The sequence below is a fragment of the Bos taurus genome, unplaced genomic scaffold (genome assembly GCF_002263795.3).
Source record: "Bos taurus isolate L1 Dominette 01449 registration number 42190680 breed Hereford unplaced genomic scaffold, ARS-UCD2.0 Leftover_ScbfJmS_2259, whole genome shotgun sequence".
NCBI classification, from domain to species: domain Eukaryota; kingdom Metazoa; phylum Chordata; class Mammalia; order Artiodactyla; family Bovidae; genus Bos; species Bos taurus.
Window position 1 is genome coordinate 3319 of NW_020191336.1, and position 18940 is coordinate 22258.

The 18940-nt window shown below is 54.2% G+C and overlaps 1 pseudogene; it reads right to left on the reverse strand.

Annotated features, from left to right (window-relative positions):
• Positions 1-687: 687 nt before the first annotated feature.
• On the reverse strand, positions 688-4532 carry LOC100139209 (leukocyte immunoglobulin-like receptor subfamily A member 6; annotated as a pseudogene).
• Between the last annotated feature and the right edge of the window lie 14408 nt (positions 4533-18940).

An 18940-nucleotide genomic window follows, 5' to 3' on the forward strand; every position in this document is an offset into this window, starting at 1 on the left:
GTGGAGATGATCCTATGTGATTGTAATGAGAAGACACATTTGGGCACGTGGGCCATCGGTGGGGGCTGGCCGCAGCAGACTCAGCCTGTAGGAAAGTCCACCTGCTCCTTCCTTCCCACCCGGCCTTCAGCGCGTTCACCCAGGCTCCTTGAGGTTGGCCACAGAGTGCGTTGGCCCCAAAGAGACACACAGTTCACACTGGGCCCTTTAAGCATTTATTGCCTGATGATTTTGTCTATGCTGGGTCTGTGTTGCTGCGGGGGTGTGTCTGGTTATGTGAGTGGGGCTGTTCCCTCGCTTTGGTGTCTGGGCTTCTGCAGCACTGGCCTCTCTGGTGGTGTGCGGGCTCCAGGACGTGCCAGCCTCTGTCGCTGCGGCTCATGGATTCAGTTGCTCCCTGGCGTGTGGGGTCTTCAGGATCACGGATTGAACCCGTGTCCCTTGCATTGGCTGGCAGATTCTTCACCACCAGGGAAACCCCATATCGGGGCTCTTTACAAAACGATATATTCCTGAGCTCATTTACCAGTGTAGCCCTGACGGTCACTTCAAACGCCAGGGTGTCCCTTCACACTGACAGTGTTTCTGGAGAGACTACAGCGGGTGTCCTCGGACAAGGAGGAGGGGCATGCAGGGTCCAGAGGGGGCTCAGGGAAGAGTTTAGGATCCAACTGTTCCAAACAGGGCCCCATTTAACCCATTTATTCAGTTACTTTAACAGCATTCTGTTTCTGAGAAGAGATGGAGGTCATTGCGCACACCAGAGACGGCGGGCATGAACAATGAGGCTCACGTCCTCCATGCGAGTGGACAGAGCCTGCGGGCATGCAGGATGAGGACCCACCCCTGCCATGTGGGATGTGCCTCGGGCCAGGGGTGAGAGCAGCCGGGAGCCGGGGTGTCCTCCCCAGGAGGGAGGGGGCCCTGTGAGCAGAGGCCGAGCCCCCTGGGGACGCCTGGGCCTCCTCCCACCCTGCGGCTCATCTCTCCCCCAGGGTCAGAGGCTCATCCAGAAGCTCCTACACCAGAAGCTCGCGTCCCGGGCTCCTGCGCTCTGGGCGGTGCGGGGTCCCGGTGCTCAGCTCCGGGCTGCATCTCGGCTCCTCCGTGGTCGTGCCAAGCCTGGCAGAGAAGGATCCCGAGGAGCAGCAGGACCGAAGCCGCGAGGCCCATCCGGGTGAGATTCTGCACCGTGTAGTCTGGGGTGAGGGCACACAGGTCAGCGCCGGCCCCGTTACTCACTGTGTGTGCCCAGGGCACCTGCCTCCCGTGAGAAGACGCAGCCCCGAGCCCAACTCCTGACAGGGACGCTGTCCTTGTTCACACTCGCGGGTCTGACAGCGGTGCTGGGGGAGGGTATCAGCCGAGCCCGAGTGTCGTGAAGGGAGGCTGTGGGTGGGCCGTGTCCTCCTCGGGAGACTCCTGGGGTCTCTCTATCTTACTGTCTCAGACGTTCCTGTCAGGACCCTGAGCTGAAGGAGCTCCGACAGCACAGGGTGGGGTGGAGCCCTCCCCTGAGCAGTGGTCTGTGGGGTCCCGGGGTGGACCCCTATGAGCGGTGGTCTGTGGGGTCCCAGGGTGCGGCCCGCCCCTGAGTGGTGTTTGCAGGGTCCTGGGGTGGGACCCCGCCCCTGATCAGTGGTCTGTGGGGTCCCGGGGTGGGACACAACCGTGGCTCCCACGGATCCACCTCCCCCTACAGACGCTCGCTCAGCCCTCTGTGTCTGCCAGCTGGAATCTGCCCGCGGGAGGAAGAGATCCCTGCAGCCTCCGGGGGCAGGATGTGGTGGGGGCGGACCTGCTTCTCCACAGACTGAACCCCATCCAGCAGCCTCAGGCCCCTGCAGCCTGTGGCTCTGGCGCCATCTCTGCCTGACTCCCCGCCACCCCTTGACGATCTGAGGGGCCTTGTCCTCTCAGAGAATGTTAAAATGCCCTGGGGTGGGCTGTCTCCCCTGAGCAGAGAGCCCCGAGACTCCCCAGGTCCGGATCTGGGTCTGTGGCTGGGAGACTGGGTCCTGGGAATGAGCCCAGGAAGGCATACACCGGGCTGACCGGAGGACCCCACCTCACCCACCTCTGCCCTGCACGGCCCTGTGGCCTCCCCGAGACCCTCCCACTGACCACCTGCCCCTCCGGGACGGCAGTGTGGGAGGAAGGGGCGGGGCGCGGGCTCCAAGGCCCCTCCCTCAGGGGCCCCTCCTTCAGCGCCCACTCCTCCACCACCGCCCTGCGCTCCCAGGGCAGAGCCCCGAGCTGCTGAGTGAGACGGACAGACTGGGCCTCACCTGCGACCACGAGCGCCAGGGGCTCACTGGGCTGTGACAGCAGGTAGGGGTCTGTGCTGAGTGAGCCGTAGCACCTGTAGGTGCCCCCGTGGGCTGAGGTCACAGGGCTCAAGGAGAACTCGGCCTGGTACCGACCGTCTTGGTCCTGGGAGCGCAGACGCAGGGGGCGATGGGATGCCCCCTCCTTGGACAGAAGGAAGGTGTCCGTCCTGTCTCCTGACTGACACAGCAGGGTCACGGTCTCCCCCGGGGCCACCGAGGGCCCTGGTCTCACCGAGAGGGAGGGTCTGTCTCTGAGCCGTCCTGCAGAGAGGAAGGGGGTGCGGGCGCCGGGCCTGGTTCTGAGCGAGACTCCGCGGGCCTCTCTGGCCCCTCAGCGCTGTCTCTGTTTCTCAGAGTCTCTCCCCTCCCCAACCCCTGTCTCTCTGTCCCTCCCCGGGACCCCTCCCCCTGGTCCCAGCATCATCCCTGGGGCTCCCCAGTGGGGCCTGTGCAGAGTCTGGTCCCCGACTGACCCGCTGGCTCCTCACCTGCCACCAGCAGCTCCAGGGTCTCACTGGGGGCCGACCACTTGGAGGAGAGGCCGTGTCCACCGTAGCATCTGTACTGGCCCCTGTGGATGGTGCCCACCGGGCCAGGGGGAAGTCGGCCTGAGAGAGCCCCCCCTGGGGCCTCTGGGCAGGGCGCTGGGGGAGGTCCTGTCCCCCCACCTTGGACAGAGCAAATCTGGTGTAGCCAACGTCAGAGCGACACTGGAGGGTCAGGTTCTGTCCAGAGGTGACGACAGGGCCCTGCGGGGTCAGGAGGGAGGGCTTCCCAGACAGCCCTGGGGAGAGACACGCGCTGGGTTGTAGGGACCGCTTCCCCTGTGGACCCCCTCTCCCGGCCCGGACCCAGGCCTCACCGTGTCTCAGTCTCTGTGTCTGTCCTGTGAGCCCCACGCTCCTCTCCCCACCCTCTCACAGGGGCTCCCCTGGGAGCAGAGACCCCAGTACGTTGTCTTGTCTGCACAAATGTATGGGGTCAGGACGGGATTCCTCACCTGAGACCAGGAGCTCCAGGGGGTCGCTGGGGGCTGACCACACCCGGGGGCTCTGCCTGTAAAAGCTGTAGCATCTGAACGTCCACCTGTGCCCGGGGGTCACGGGGCCCACGGGGAACAGGGCCTGGGTCTGCCCGTCGAGCATTCGCTGTCCATCCAGGGCCCGAGAGGACTCGTCTTCTCCTTCCTTGGTTAGAAGGAATCTGTTAAATCCCCGACGGGAGCCACACTGGAGGGTCACATTCCCTCCCGACATCACTACAGGGCTCGGCAGGGCTGAGAGGCTGGGTTTGACGTAGGGTCCTAGGAGAGAAGGAGGCAGCTGGTTCCGTGGGGCCCCCACCCTCGCCTCCCCTCCCCTCCCCAGGGCTGTGCTGTGAGAGGGACAGCCCCTGAGAGCAGACCCCTCCCGAGGGCAGAGCCCGAGGCCCCCGAGTGTCCCTCACTTGTCACCACCAGCTCCAGGGGGTCACTGCGCTCTGACCAGCCAGTGCGGGTTCCGTAGTAGCACCGATAGCTCCCTGCGTGGTCCTGCCCCATGTAGTGGATGGAGAACCTGGCCTTGTCCCCGGGACCTGGGGGTTTCTCTCTGTCCCAGAAAACTCGGTTTCCCTCTTTATCCAGATGGAACTCCTGGGCCCCCGGGGGACCCTGACACCAGATGGTCACGGGGCTCCCCCAGGAGATCACAGAGCCCGGCTCAGCCCAGATGGTGGGCTTGGGGAGGGTCCCTGGAAGGAAATCAAAGGGGGGCTCACCAGGCGTCCCCCCCAGGTCCCGGCTCTCAGCCCAGATCTCCCAGACTCCCCCTCCGTGACCCCCGAGGTGCCCTCCCCATGCCCACGGCCTGGGGGTGACCTTGTCCCCACGAGAGGAGGGAGCTGGGCCCTGGGAGAGACTCACCGGCCTGCACCTGGGTCCTCAGGCCCACACTCAGCCCTGGAAGAGAGCGCCCTGTGAGAGGTGTGCCCTCAGCTCTGAGCAGCGCCTCTCCACCCCGGGAGTCTCCTGGGCCCTGGGGTCCCCTGAATGAGCAGGCTGGCTGGGGGGTCCCTCCAGACCAGGGCTCCCCCTGCCCCTCCCATCTCACCAAGGCAGAGCAGGGCGGGGAGCGCGGGGGCCATGGCGTCTCTTCCCTGCGGTCCAGGCTGTGAGGATGGAGGAGACCTGGGTGTCCTCCGGACAGACGGACCACAGGGTGTGTCCTCTCTGGGGCTGGGGCTTCCTGTCACGCGGCTGTCACATCAGTGTCCCCACAGGAAGGGGAACAGCCTCTTCTTGAAAGCCAGGCGTTGTTCCTGTGACAGTCCCAGTGTGTTCCTGAGACACCCGTTTGAGGTGTGGGCAAGCAGGGCATGTCCTTCCCTCTGAGAGCCTCCCCTCGGGGTCTGCTTCCTCCTCTGCCTGCACGTGAGAGGACCCACGGTCCTCTCCGTGGACGGGGTCAGCAGGCGCTGGAGATGCTTTGGGGAGGATGCTGTCTCTTGCTGCCCACAGGGCTCAGATACCCAGAGACACACTTTTTTTTAAATTGGAGGATCATTACTTTACAATATGGTGCTGGTTCTGCCACACATCAGCATGGATCGGCCGTGTGTGTCACATCCCTCCCTCTAGAACCTCCCTCCCCTCTGGGTTGTACAGAGCCCTGTGTGAGCTCACTGAGTCACAGGGCACATTCCCGCGTGGTCTGTTTTACACGTGCTGGTGTGCGCATTTCCATGCTACTCTCTCCATTCGTCCCACCCTCTCCTTCCCCTCTGTGTCCATAAGTCTGCTCTTTATGAGGGGCAAGTGATCAGAGTGTCCCTGGGCTCAGTGGAGTCCATGTGGCTGAGAGCCCAGAGGAGGCTTCAGGGAATAAGGAAGAAAATTGACTCCTCCACTGCCCTGGAGTGTGGGTTTCCCCCATCGCAGCCCCTTCGGGGCGTCTCTCTGTATCGCATCACCGTCCAGCCCGCCTTCCTTGGAACAAGCCCCTGGGTGCTTCCTGCCTCCTCAGGGCCCCGGGGTCCTTGGGCACAGTGTCCTCCCAGTCTTGTCCTCACCTGCAAGCTTTAGGAGGTATTGATTGGGGTCAGAGCTCTCACTCTGTTGGAAAACAGATGATCCTGTAAATGTGTGCCTGCTGCTCATGTACCTGGGGCGGTGGTGCCCTTTCTCTGCGCCTGAGGTTCCTCCTCTCCCTGTTGTCCCGACCCCAGCCCTCAGAGGGGCTGCGGGCTCTTGCTGCCGTCATCATGGTCAATTTCCAGACGAGGTCACAGCAGAAGAGGGGGATGTGAAGGGCTGCGGGCTGAGACTGCACCGAAGGGGTTGAGTGTGGTGCCCACCCAGAGCCTCCTCTGCTCCTAACCCTGAGACGTACTCTGGAGAGTGTTTCTGAAACATGTAGCCACAGACAAGGGCAGAAAGAAAGTTCCCCAAATGGAGGGGAACCACAGCAAAGCAGGGGAGGCAGGCGGTGTGGCCCTGGCTTGGGGATCATCTGGAGGTCAGAGGAAGGTTCCACCCATGTGGACACACAGAGGGAACCATGGTCACAGAAAAATAAAGGGAGGCAAGCATGTAAGGTGGTCACTGAAAAGAGGTGAAAATTTTCAACGTGAACAGTCCAGTAGATTGAACACGTTAAAAAGTCATGCAGCCAAGAAGACAGCTGAGCAGCCCGGTATGAAGTCGGAGCATAGCATTGAGGAAATGGTCCAGAGTGCAGCATAGAGAGCAGACAGGGAGATTCAGGAGAGGCGGGCCTGTGCTGAGGGCCAGTGTGGTATCTGTCGTAAGTGTCAGACGGGAAGACGCTCACGACAGACGGCAAGGGCTGAGGAAGCAAATAACGGAGCCTCCTTTACTGAGGAGAACCGACCTGGGAAGGGCTGAGACTCATGCTGTGCACGTGACACCCGAGGGCCACCTCGCTGGGCCCCTGACTGAGACTCGGCGCTCCTTACTTAGGGGCCCCGGGCGGGATCAGCCGCCAGGGATCCAGACACGGCACACTTGAGCTAAAGACCCCACACCCTGCAACGGAGAGCCTGTGTGCCTCAGTGACGTCAACAAATAGGTTAATTAACTACATGGTAAAAAAAGTAACATCCATATTTTTACCTTTTATAGTAAACTGAGAAACTGAAGGTTAAATTTGACAAGTATTTCGCGCTGAATTTTAAAATTTGAAACAGTTAATTCTCTTTTAAGTAAATTTCAACTAAAAAAAAAAAAATCAAGGCGGACTGGACTGAGGTCCTAAAAATGTCCTGAAACTACTTCCTGTAGAAAATGCATATTATCAAGAGAATGAGCAGCCCACTGGGAGCAGACTGCCCCCTACCAAAAGGGGGCGCCATGGGATACTGGAGCCATGCCGTCAGGGGAATTAACCAGGAAGAGGGAAGAGTTCCCCCTGAGTCGGGGCACTTGCAAGGGGCAGAAGTGAGAGCTTCATGCAGAGCACAGCCCCAGCTTCCAGGAGGTTCGGCACCGCCTCCTGCTGTGCGCCGTGCCTCAGCCTCAACCCGCCAGGTCTTGAGAGAGGAGGTGGGCTCTGGGGGCAAGGGGCCCTTAACCTTGACAAGCGTTTTTCTCTCCTGCTACTTGAGTCACACGCTGGATTCCAAAAAGAAATGTTCTCAAGCAACTTGATAAAAAGAGAATGAGGGTGAGAGAAGGCATTTCCAGAGGTGCAAGTTCTTAGATACTGACTGTTTTCACATGGAAAGGGATACTAAGAGATGGCAGACAGACAGTGAGATGCAACAGAGAGGAACACATGGCTGAAAATGAGCTTTGGAAAAGTACACAGACACATGCTTGCACACACAAACAAACCCACACATGTGCATGGAGAGAGCCGTGCGCATGCCCACACACATGTATATGAGTACCCAGAGTTCAGGTTAAGCACCGTTAGAACTTTGTCTTTTGTAAAGGAGGAGGAGAATGTGTACGTGTTCAGAAATAAAAATGTAAATACGTATTTTAAGCACGAGATCAAGTGCCTAAAATGAGCAATGGAATAACTCCCAACATGCCTGGTGTAATTAAATGAAAGAAAACCTTTTCAGCTTTACTGAGGAATAATTGACAAAATTGATGCTGTAAAGAGCTATATTGCATAGGAACCTGGAATGTTAGGTCCATGAATCAAGGCAAATTGGAAGTGGTCAAACAGGAGATGGCAAGAGTGAACGTCGACATTCTAGGAATCAGCAAACTAAGATGGACTGGAATGTGTGAATTTAACTCAGATGACCATTATATCTACTACTGTGGGCAGGAATCCTTCAGAAGAAATGGAGTAGCCATCATGGTCAACAAGAGAGTCCGAAATGCAGTACTTGGATGCAATCTCAAAAACGACAGGATGATCTCTGTTCTTTTCCAAGGCAAACCATTCAATATGACGGTAATCCAAGTCTATGCCCCAACCAGCAACGCTGAAGAAGCTGAACGATTCTATGAAGACCTACAAGACCTTTTAGAACTAACACCCCCCAAAATATGTCCTTTTCATCGTAGGGGACTGGAATGCTAATGTAGGAAGTCAGGAAACTCCTGGAGTAACAGGCATATTTGACCTTGGAGTACAGAATGAAGCAGGGCAAAGGCTAATAGAGTTTTAACAAGAGAACACACTGGTCATAGCAAACACCCTCTTCCAACAACACAAGAGAAGACTCTACACATGGACATCACCAGATTGTCAACACCGAAATCAGATTGATTATATTCTTCACAGCCAAAGATGGAGAAGCTCTATACAGTCAGCAAAAACAAGACATGGAGCTGACTGTAGCTCAGTTCATGAACTCGTTATTGCCAAATTCAGACTTAAATTGAAGAAATTAGGGAAAACCACTAGACCATTCAGGTATGACCTAAATCAAATCCCTTATGATTATACAGTGGAAGTGAGAAATAGATTTAAGGGACTAGATCTGATAGACAGAGTGCCTGATGAACTATGGACGGAGGTTCATGACTTTGTACAGGAGACAGGGATCAAGACCATCCCCATGGAAAAGAAATGCAAAAAATCAAAATGGCTGTCTGAGAAGGCCTTACAAATAGCTGTGAAAAGAAGAGAAGGGAAAAGCAAAGGAGAAAAGGAAGGATATTCCCATCTGAATGCAGAGTTCCAAAGAATAGAAAGGAGAGCTAAAAAAGCCTTCCTCAGCAATCAATGCAAACAGAGGAAAACAACAGAATGGGAAAGACTAGAGATCTCTTCAAGAAAATCAAATGTACCAAGGTAACACTTCGTGCAAAGATGGGCACAATAAAGAACAGAAATGATGTGGACTTAATAGAAGCATAAGATAGTAAGAGATGGCAAGAATACACAGAAGAACTGTACAAAACAGATTCTTCATGACTCAGATAATCACGATGGTGTGATCACTCACCTATAGCCACACATCCTGGAATGTGAAGTCAAGTGGGCCTTAGGAAGCATCACTATGAACAAAGCTAGTGGAGGTGATGGAATTCCAGTTGAGCTATTTCAAATCCTGAGAGATGATGCTGTAAAAGTACTGCACTCAAGATGCCAGCAAAGTTGGAAAACTCAGCAGTGGCCACAGGACTGGAAAAGGTCAGTTTTCATTCCAATCCAAAGAAAGGCAATGTCAAAGAATGCTCAAACTACCGCACAAGTGCCCTCATCTCACACACTAGTAAAGTAATGCTCCAAATTCTCCAAGCCAGGCTTCAGCAATGCGTGAACCGTGAACTTCCAGATGTTCAAGCTGGTTTTAGAAAAGGAAGAGGAACCAGAGGTCAAATTGCTAACATCCACTGAATCATCGAAAAAGCAAGAGAGTTCCAGAAAACATCTATTTCTGTTTTATTGACTATGCCAAAGCCTTTGACTGTGTGGATCACAATAAACTGTGGACAGTTCTGAAAGAGATGGGAATACCAGAGCACCTGACCTGCCTCTTCACAAATCTGTATGCAGGTCAGGAAGCAACAGTTCGAACTGGACATGGAACAACAGACTGGTTCCAAATAGGAAAAGGAGTATGTCAAGGCTGTATATTGTCACCCTGCTTATTTAACTTACATGCAGAGTAACATCATGAGACCAGCTGGGCTGGATGAAACACAAGCTGGAATCAAGATTGCTGGGAGAAATATCAACAACCCCAGATATGCAGATGACACCACCCTTATGGCAGAAACCAAAGAAGAACTAAAGAGAGTCTTGATGAAAGTGAAAGAGGAGAATGAAAAAGTTGGCTTAAAACTCAACATTCAGAAAACTAAGATCATGGCATCTGGTCCCATCACTTCATGGCAAACAGATGGGGAAACAGTGGAAACTGTGTCAGACTTTATTTTGGGGGGCTCCAAAATCACTGCAGATGGTGATTGCAGCCATGAAATTAAAAGACACTTTCTCCTTGGAAGGAAAGCTATGACCAACCTAGATAGCATATTAAAAAGCAGAGACATTACTTTGCTAATAAAGGTCTGTCTAGTCAAGGCTATAGTTTTTCCAGTAGTCATGTATGGATGTGAGAGTTGGCCTATAAAGAAAGCTGAGCACCAAAGAATTAATGCTTTTGAACTGTTGTGTTGGAGAAGACTCTTGAAAGTCCCCTTGACTGGAAGGTGATCCAACCAGTCCATCCTAAAAGAGATCAGTCCTGGGTATTCATTGGAAGGACTGATGCTGAAGCTGAAACTCCAATACTTTGGCCACCTGATGTGAAGAACTGACTCATTTGAAAAAATCCGGATTCTGAGAAAGATTGAGCACAGGAGGAGAAGGGGACTACAGAGGATGAGATGGCTGGATGGCATCACGGACTCAATGGACATGAGTTTTGGGTAAACTCTGGGAGTGGTGATGGACAGGGAGGACTGGCGTGCTGCGATCCATGGCGTCGCAGAGAGTCAGACACGACTGAGTGACTGAACTGAACTGAACTGAATCGACAAAAATTGTATGTGTTCCACATGCACAGCTTGACGTTCTGACTTTTGTCTATGCTGTGAAATAAGTACCGCAGTCATGCCAATTATAATTAGCGTGTCCATCAGCTCCTGTAGTTCACCTTGGTTTGGTGGGTCTGGTGAGGACTCTTCTGGGCTACCCTCTGAGCAGGATTGAGTCTACAGTAGAGTAGGGTCAGCTCTAGTCACATCGCTGCACATCAGGTCTCCAGAACTTACTCATCGGTGTCCAGGAAACTTTGTTCCCCGTGACCAGCACCTTCCCGTTATCCCCTTCCAGCCTCTGGGGACTACATTCTCCTCCGTTTAGCCGAGTCTGTTTTAGATTCCACACTCAGTGAGCTCTTGCTGCGTTTGCCTGTCTGTGTCTGGCTTACTTTACTCGACATAATGTTCTCCAGCTTCACCCATGTTGTCTCAAAAGGAGGGATTCCCTTTTTTTAAAGGCTGAGTGAGACTCCCTTGTGTGTGTGTGTGTGTGTGTGGCATTTTCTTTGTGCATTTATCTATCGACACACATCCAGGTTGTGGCCGTATCCTGCTACTGGAAACAACACTGCAGAACACAGGAGTGCAGATACGTCTCTGAGGTCCTGGCTTCTTCTTTGGATACATATCTGTGGGGAGCAAGCTCCACCCATGGCAAAGGTCATGAGGAAGGAGGCTTGGCATACGCAAAGGCGGGATCAGGCCTCAGGGGTCTCCCTGGAAATTCTCGAGCATCTTCCCCCAAAACCAGTCTGCCTACTTTCTGCTTTATGCTTTCACCTACACCTCTGACTTTACGGGGGGCTGTCCCCCACTACCTCTCTCTGAAAAAAGAGTTAGCTTACAGCTCCAGTTAATAATTCCTGGGTGTGACAGTGTTTCAACCTACAAACTCCTTTCAAAATCCTCTAGCCTGCCTGAATAGGTTTTTCTGGCCACATGTGATTCTTCAGAGCCTCCCAACTGTGAGAGGCAGGATGTTCTAAACTGTCTAAACTCAGATTCTCTGGAGTAGTTAAAAGATTGATTAGAAATTGTATTGGTGAAGGGTTTTTCACTGGTTGGGCCAATGTTTGCTGCTAAGTCTCCATACTCCTTACCTACTGTGTCCTTGGCAGTGTATTGATTGATATAATGGGTGTATAGAAATGTAAGTAGTAGCCTCAATGTTTGTAACCTTGGACCCTTGAGTTAATTCTTTTCTTGATTGAGCCCACCTCACCTTTGCCCTATAGGAATGCAGCTTTGTCCAATGCTTTTTTGGAGGCTGGTGCCTGACTTTGGAATAATCACCTTTAGAGAAAAATAAGTTTCTTAAAATGTTAACAGGCCTCCTGGCCAGAAGATGATGTAATTCACCTGAACTTTTGCATATGATAAGTTTGAAAGCCTGGCTTCGATTAGGACCAGGAGCTGCTGTCCTTGCATGACTCCACCCCTTCCCCCATTATCCTCTATGCACAACTTAAGGTATAAAAACTACTTTGGAAAATAAAGTGCGGGCCTTGTTCACCGAAACATGGTCTCCCCATGTCGCTCTCTCTCCCAAATTCTGGCTGAGTCTCCATCTGGAGCGTGGAACCCGCCATGCTTGCTAATTATGCCTGGGCTTCTAAGATTCGACCCGGGAGGCCTCATCATCTCCTCTCCTTTGGAGAAACTGAAGGATGCCTGCGGCCTACATAAGTGGTGCAAACTTGTTGTCTTGAAGTTTTATTGGTCTCCCGCGTAAACCAAAGCTACTCAGCCTCTTTTCTCCACTGAATTTCCTCACTGAGCTATCCTCATTCTATTACTCTTTATATCTTTGATAAATATTTAAATAAATAGGTCGCCTATGCGGTCTCTCCTTCGAATACCCTGGATCAGCCGGGGCTGGACCCCGGCACATACCCTAGAGTGGAATTGCTGGATCATGTGGTAGGTGGTTCTACGTTTAGTTTTTTGGGGAAACTCCACACTGCTTTCCACGGTGGCTGCACCGACGCCTTCCCAACCACCATGCACAAGGTTCTCTTCCCTCCGCATTTTGGCAGCACCTCTCTTTTCCTGGGAGTCGAGTGTGTGTAACACGTGCAGTGACATCTCACTGGCTCCGGCGTGTGCTCCCGTGAGGACTGGTGGATGTTGAGCGCCTTTCCATGTCCTGTTTGGTCATTTGGACGTCGTCTTTTGAGAGATACCTGTTCAGGTCCTGTGCCCATTTAAAAACCGGGTTGGTGTTACTTTGGGTTGACTTGTGTGAGCTCCTTGTATATTTGAGAAGTAGCTCCTTATCAGATGTGTGGTTTGCACACATCTTCTCCCATTGCACCCATTGCCTTTCCTGTGACTGTTTCCTTTGTTGTGTGGGTTTTGTTTACCGGACTGCCCCTGGTCTGGTTCTGTCTTTGCTGCCTGTGCTTTGGGTGTCATATCCAAAGAACCCTTGTCCACACCATGTCACGATGCTCCCCCTGTGTCTTCCTCTTGTTCTTTCATCGTTTCCGGCCCTGTGTCTCTGCTGCGTTTTGAGATGATTTCACTTATAGTTTGAGCTGAGGGTCCAGTTTTGTCCTCCTGCCTGCTGTCATCTGGCTCTTCCAGCACCGTTTATTGAAGGGATTTTCCCACTGTGTTCTGGGCACCCCAGTGGAAGATCAGTTCACTGAAGCTCCTTAAGACAATTACTGTTATCTACCTCTTCCAGCAGGAGAAGGCCATGGCACCCCACTCCAGTACTTCTTGCCTGGAGAATCCCGTGGACGGAGGAGCCTGGAAGGCTGCAGTCCATGGGGTCGCATAGAGTCAGACACGACTGAGCGACTTCACTTTCACATTTCACTTTCATGCATTGAAGAAGGAAATGGCAACCCCTTCCAGTGTTCTTGCCTGGAGAATCCCAGCAACGGGGGAGCCTGGCAGGCTGCCGTCTATGGGGTTGCACAGAGTCGGACACAACTGAAGCAACTTAGCAGCAGCAACAGCAGAAGCAGCTCTTCCAGCACCGTTTATTGAAGGCATTGTCCTTTACCATTCTCTGTTCTTGGCACCTTGTGGAAGATCAATTCACTGAGCTGCTTCGGGACAAGTGTTTTCCGTGATAAGGGAGCTCATAGATCTCCTGTTTTCTTGCCATTTCTCTGCTTCCCTGGGCAGAGTCATGGTTCCCGATTCTCAGTGTTTCTTGTGGCTCTGCTTTGCTGTGTGTGCGCTGGGAGAAGCAGCCGCCTCCTCTTGGATATATGGTGGGATTTTGCCCCCAGCCCAGTTAGAGATTCTGTAGCCTCGGAGACGTGCTCTGTGGACATGAGGCTCCCCCACCCTCCCGTCGGGGAACGATGCTGTGCCCCCGCCCCGTTGTGCCCCTGCCCTGAAGGAGAAGTCTGAGGACCCCGTGCTCCTCTAAGCCCCGAGGCAGAGCCGGCCGCACAGAGCCCCGTCCCTTCTCTTCCTGCTTTGTGGCCCCAAGTGTGTCTGTGGCCTGGTGCTCTCGCGAGGCGGTCTCTGAGGCAGTGGCCCGGAGCCTGGGGACGTGGCGCGGCTGCATCCACTGTCCTCCTGAGGAGGAGGGGCCTGGGCCCAAGGAGGGTCCTCTCAGCGCTGAGCTCTGCCAGCTTGTGGGAGGGGAGACAGGGAAACAGAACCTCCTCCGTTTATCCTTTTGAAGTGGTTCTTGCCTTGCTTTTTTTGCTCATCCAAGGTGTTGCAGCTCACTAGCTGGATTCTTCAGTTTGCTTAAAGGTCATTAGGCCCAAATAATCCCGGTTTATCAGTGTTTTTGTGCGAGATGAGGGTTGGGACTTCCCGATCTGCCATCTTCCTTAAAGCGCTGATTAAAATTTCTGAAATGTGTCACAGTGAGGCCAGAAATGGAAAACAGAAACGATAGTTAACTAGTGTGCATGCTCAGTCACTACAGCCATGTCTGATTCTTTGCGACCCCACGGCCTGTAGCCTGCCACGTCCCTCTGTGCACGGGATTCACCAGGCAGGAATACTGGAGGGGGTGGCCATGCCCTCCTCCAGGGGATCTTCCCCACCCGGGGATTGAACCCAAGTCTCTTACGTCTCCTGCACTGGCAGGGGGCTCTTCACCCCTAGTGCCCCCTGGGAAACCCTGATAGTCCACATACACAGGGAAAACCGAGACGAGTAAGCAGGTATCTTGCGCTGTTTTTGAATGAGAGAAACGGAGTGATGGTAGGCTGCACTCGGGCTCCCCAGGCGGCTCAGGGGTAAAGAATCTGCCTGCCAGCACAGGACGTGCAGAGACTCACGTTCGATCCTGGGTGGGGGAAGATCCCCTGGAGAAGGACATGGAAGCCCACCTCAGTATTCTTACCTGGAGAATCCATGCCCAGACGAGCCTGGCAGGCTACTGTCTGTGGAGTCACAAAGAGTTGGACATGACTGAGCACAAGCGCGGGCACACAGACACAGACACAGACACACACACACACACACACACACACACACACACACACGAAGAGACTGCAGACCCAGACAACCCACCTGCCCACTCCCCAGACCAGGTGCCCCCTCCCTCGGTTCTGTAGTTTGTGTGTGCAGTCTTCAGGGTTTTGTAAATGCAGTATCACAATCATCTGCATACAGGGACAAGTTTTGCCTCCTTGCCTGCCCCAAGTTGAAATCCTTTTTTTTTTCCTTGCCCTGATTGCTATGACTAGGACTTCCAGTGGTGTGTTGAACACAAATGGTGAGAGTGGGCGTCCTTACCTTGTCCAGAGCTCCAGAAAGGCTTTCCGCTTGTTACCTTTGAGGACTGTGTTGACTGTGTGCTTGTCATAAATCGGTTTTATTACGTTGAGATGTCTTCCCTCCTGTACTCTGGCGAGAACTTTTATGATGAATGGATGTTGCATTTTATCAGTGCTTTCTCTGAACCTATTAAGACGAGCATGTTGTTTTGTCTTTTCTCTTGTTGAATGTGGTGACTTTACATTGATCGATTTGCACATGTTGAATTATTCCTTGTGACTCTGGTATGAATCCAAAGTTGATCATGGCGTGTGATTCTTTTTGTGTGTAGTTGAATTCGGTTAGCTAATATTTTGTTGCCCCATTTGGCGTTTATGTTTCATAAGCGCTCTGTTCTGTAACTTCTTTTTTGAATTGTGTCTTTGTCTGGTTTAGGTATCGGCGTGACGGTGGCTCATAGAAGGACTTTGGGAGTGTTTCGTCCTCCTCAGTCTCCTGGGAGAGTGTGAAGAGGTCATGTAAGTTCCTCTTTGTTCAGTCTGGTAGAAGTCCTCCGTGAAGCCATCCAGTTCTGGCCTCTGGTTTGCATGGAGTTTCAATGGTGTTATTACAGATTCTGTGTCGCTTCCATTGGCCGGTCTGTTCAGGCTGTCTGGGTCTTCTTGCCTCCGTTCTGGTGGGCTGTGTGTCTCTAGAGACTCGTGCATGTCTTCCAGGTTTGCTGTCGGATGGCTCAGCACACAGTGGTTCTTAGTACTCTCTTATAAACTTTTGTATCTGTGAGGTATCATTTTTTAAAATTTATTAGTTTTGGCTGTGCTGGGACTTCCCTGGTGGCTCAGATGGTAAGAATCTGCCTGCTACTTGGAAACCTGAGTTTGATCCCTTGGTGGGGAAGATCCCCTGGAGGAGGGCAATGCAACCCACTCCAGTATCTCACCTAGAGAATCTCATGGACACAGGAGCCTGGTGGCCTCAGTCCATGTGGTCGCACAGAGTCAGACCCACCTGAGGGACAGACGGTGCTGGGTCTTCCTCGCTGCCTAGAGGAGCCTGGTGGGCTACAGTCCATGCGGTCACAGAGTCGGACATGCCTGAGGGACAGAGGATGGTGCTGGGTCTTCCTCGCTGCCAAGAGGAGCCTGGTGGGCTATTACTGTCTATGGTGTCTCAAAGAGTCAGACACGCCTGAGCGACAGAGGATGGTGCTGGGTCTTCCTCGATGCCAGGGGCTTTCCTCCCATTTAGCTGAGCACAGGAGGTTTCCCTTCTCTGTGGTGCCTGGGTTCCTCGCTTTGATGGTGTGTCTTGTCACAGGGCACGGCTCTGGGCCCACGGGCTCAGCATTTGCGGCCGGCGGGGGATCTTCTCGCAGCAGGGATGGAACCCGCGTCCCCTGCGTTGGCGGCTGGATTCTTATCCGCCAAGCCACCAGGGAAACCCGGTAGCTGCTCTTGTTCCTTCCATCTCAGTTCTTATTTTGTGTATTGAGTCCCACGTTGTTCCCTTTTGAATTTGATGTCATGGACTGGACTCCTACGGTCGTGTTTCACTTATTCACCATCATGCTTGAAAACTGACCTGTGTTCCTGTAGCAGTCCAGCTTTGTGCATTTTTTGTATAAAATTCTGTCGCATATATACACACCAAACCATTCATTTTGGTGAAAGTGATTTCTGTAACTTTTTCTACTGTGAACAACCCACGTGTCCTTTTTCTCCTTGTACACGCATGGCTGTGCACGCATCTTCCTCTGGGTTATACACTGTGGGCCAGCGCTGTGTCTCTTCCCTTTAACTGAGAGTTGCTGTCGACTCTCCAGATTGACCGGGCTGATGAGTACCCCTGCCCATGATGTGCTGGGATTCGTCAGAGTCAGCCTTGTCTCCTCCATGGTTTCTCTTCCCTCTCTTACAGATGAACTAGGAGGTGGGCATCTCATTTCAGGGTCCCTGGGGCATAAAACTGAGGTGGAGATGATCCTATGTGATTGTAATGAGAAGGACACATCTGTGCCCATGGGGCCATCAGTGGGGGGCTGGCTGCACCAGACTCGCCTGTAGGAAAAGTCACCTGCTCCTTCCTTCCCACCCGGCCTTCAGCGCGTTCACCCAGGCTCCTTGAGGTTGGCCACAGAGTGCGTTGGCCCCAAAGAGACACACAGTTCACACTGGCCCTTTAAGCATTTATTGCCTGATGATTTTGTCTATGCTGGGTCTGTGTTGCTGCGGGGGTGTGTCTGGTTATGTGAGTGGGGCTGTTCCCTCGCTTTGGTGTCTGGGCTTCTGCAGCACTGGCGTCTCTGGTGGTGTGCGGGCTCCAGGACGTGCCAGCCTCTGTCGCTGCTGCTCATGGATTCAGTTGCTCTCTGGCGTGTGGGGTCTTCAGGATCATGGATTGAACCCGTGTCTCTTGCATTGGCTGGCAGATTCTTCACCACCAGGGAAACCCCATATCGGGGCTCTTTACAAAACGATATATTCCTGAGCTCATTTACCAGTGTAGGCCTGACGGTCACTTCAAACGCCAGGGTGTCCCTTCACACTGACAGTGTTTCTGGAGAGACTACAGCGGGTGTCCTCGGACAAGGAGGAGGGGCATGCAGGGTCCAGAGGGGGCTCAGGGAAGAGTTTAGGATCCAACTGTTCCAAACGGGGCCCCATTTAACCCATTTATTCAGTTACTTTAACAGCATTCTGTTTCTGAGAAGAGATGGAGGTCATTGCGCACACCAGAGATGGCGGGCATGAAAATGAGGCTCACGTCCTCCATGCGAGTGGACAGAGCCTGGGGGCATGCAGGGTGAGGACCCACCCCTGCCATGTGGGATGCGCCTCGGGCCAGGGGTGAGAGCAGCCGGGAGCCTGGGTGTCCTCCCCAGGAGGGAGGGGGCCCTGTGAGCAGAGGCCGACCCGCCTGGGCCTCCTCCCACCCTGCGGCTCATCTCTCCCCCAGGGTCAGAGGCTCATCCAGAAGCTCCTACACCAGAAGCTCGCGTCCCGGGCTCCTGCGCTCTGGGCGGTGCGGGGTCCCGGTGCTCAGCTCCGGGCTGCATCTCGGGCTCCTCCGTGGTCGTGCCAAGCCTGGCAGAGAAGGATCCCGAGGAGCAGCAGGACCGAAGCCGCGAGGCCCATCCGGGTGAGATTCTGCACCGTGTAGTCTGGGGTGAGGGCACACAGGTCAGCGCCGGCCCCGTTACTCACTGTGTGTGCCCAGGGCACCCGCCTCCCGTGAGAAGACGCAGCCCCGAGCCCAACTCCTGACAGGGACGCTGTCCTTGTTCACACTCGCGGGTCTGACAGCGGTGCTGGGGAGGGTATCAGCCGAGCCCGAGTGTCGTGAAGGGAGGCTGTGGTGGGCCGTGTCCTCCTCGGGAGACTCCTGGTCTCTCTATCTTACTGTCTCAGACACGTTCCCTCGTCAGGACCTGAGCTGAAGGAGCTCCGAACAGCACAGGGTGGGGTGGAAGCCCCCCTTGAGACATGGTCTGGGGTCCCGGGTGGACCCTATGAGCGGTGGTCTGTGGGGTCCCAGGGTGTGGCCCGCCCTGAGTGGTGTTTTGCAGGGTCCTTGGGGTGGACCCCGCCCCTGATCAAGTGGATCTGTGGGGTCCCGGGTGGGACCCAACGAGTGGCTCCCAGATCACTCCCCCTACTACCGACGCTCGCTCAGCCTCTGTGTCCTGCCAGCTGGAATCTGCCCGCGGGAGGAAGTGATCCCTGCAGCCTCCGGGGGCAGGATGTGGTGGCGGCGGACCTGCTTCTCCACAGACTGAACCCCATCCAGCAGCCTCAGCCCCTGCAGCCTGTGGCTCTGGCGCCATTCTGCCTGACTCCCCGCCGCCCCTTGACGATCTGAGGGGCCTTGTCCTCCCAGAGAATGTTAAAATGCCCTGGGGTGGGCTGTCTCCACTGAGCAGAGAGCCCCGAGATCCCAGGTTCGGATCTGGGTCTGTGGC